Here is a 1,768-nt window from a genome sequence, read left to right as displayed (position 1 = left end):
AGGCAAGCAGAGTTCAAGGCCAATCTCATCTACAAAGTGAGTTCCAAAACAGCCAGGACTATTACACACAGAAACCCTGTCTCCAAAATCCAAAAACCAAACAACACAAAAATCAAAAAACAAAGCAAAACAAATTTAATTGGGGCTGGTTTATAGTTTCTTCATGGCAAGAAGCCTGGTGGCATGTAGGCAGACATGTTGCTGGAGAAGGAACTGAGAGTTTTACATCTTGATCTGTATGCAGCAGATGCAACTGTGTACCACGCTTGAGCATATATGGGACCTCAAAGCCCACTCCCACAATGACACACTTCCCCCAACAAGGCCACACCTACTCTAACAAGGCCACACCTCCTCATTGTCCCATTCCTTGTGGGTTGAGCATTCAAACACATGAGTTTATGGGGGCCATACCTATTCAACTACCACACAGTCGTTGTGGGTGGTGCCATCCCTGGACTGGTGGTGCTGATTCTATAAGAAAGCAGGTTGAACAAGCCATGGGAAGCAAGCCAGTAAGCAGTACCCCTCCATGGCCTCTGCATCAGCTCCTGTCTCCAGGTTTCTGTCCATGTGAGTTCCTGCCCTGATGAACAGTTCTGTAGAAGTTTAAGCTGATAGACTCTTTTCCTCCCCAACTCGCTTTTGGTTTTGGTGTTTCATCACAGCAATATAGACCCTAGCTAGAACAAAATAAATATAAAAATATTGAATATAATTTGGTTTTTCTATTTATTTTATGTGTATGAGTGTTTGTCTACATGTATATCTGTGTACCATGTATGTTGCCAGCAGAGGTCAGAAGAGGGTGTCAGATCCCCTTGTACCCACAGTTTAGATGGTTGTGCACTGCCATGTGGGTGCTGAGAACCAAACCCAGGTCCTTTGCAAGAACAAGTGCTCTTAACCATTGAGCCATCTCTTCAGCTCTTCTTGTATTTTGAGACGGGTTCACTGGTTTCCAATCAGCCACTGTAATCAAGGCTGTCCTTGTACTCTGAGCCTCCTGCCTAGCTGTCTTAGGTGTTTGTTTTTTTTTTTCCCATTTCAACTAACCTTTATGGCTATAACCTCTACTTTACAGATGAAAAAATAAAAACCAAAAAACTCCACAGCAACAAACTGAAGTCCCAGCTTGAGGTCTCGCCCCTAGCTCGGAGTATCAGAGCCCTGATATCCACCATGAGGTCTGCAGGTCACACAGCCTGCTTGTTACCCCTAAAAGGAGAAGTGGTGACCCTTCCACGTAGGGACTCATGGGGGCCAACTGTGCCACTCTGAAATCTTTGATGTAACTCATGGTTTCTCAATATTCCGGAAAAGGCTGCCAGATGCTATCTGGTCCCTTCCCCTCTGGGCTTGCCACCCACCCAAGCTTCTGTTAGACATATTTTGGAACTGACAGCTGGAGGCAGGGACCCTGGGAGCTCTCTCTGCTGCACCCCAGACCGTGTCTGCCAGGGATTACCAGACTGTGACGTGAAGTCAAACAGTTATGAGGAAGCGAAACTGTGCCTGGAAGCCGCGCTAGCTGCAGGGTGGTCTCAGGGCCTCTTGTCTTGATTTATCAATCCCATTCTGTAAGATTTGATTCCCAAGTCCAGCAACACTGGACTTGAAAATATTTATTATTAGTATTTGTTGGTTTTAATTTTTATTGCCTGGTTTGTATGAGGCCTTCTACCACACGGTGGGAGGAGAGAACTGACTCCTGCAAGTTGTCCTCTGACCTCCACATGTGAGCTGTGGCATAACACACACACACACA

Source organism: Microtus ochrogaster, linkage group LG2 (genome assembly GCF_000317375.1).
Source record: "Microtus ochrogaster isolate Prairie Vole_2 linkage group LG2, MicOch1.0, whole genome shotgun sequence".
Taxonomy (NCBI): domain Eukaryota; kingdom Metazoa; phylum Chordata; class Mammalia; order Rodentia; family Cricetidae; genus Microtus; species Microtus ochrogaster.
This window is presented reverse-complemented; position numbering follows the sequence as displayed.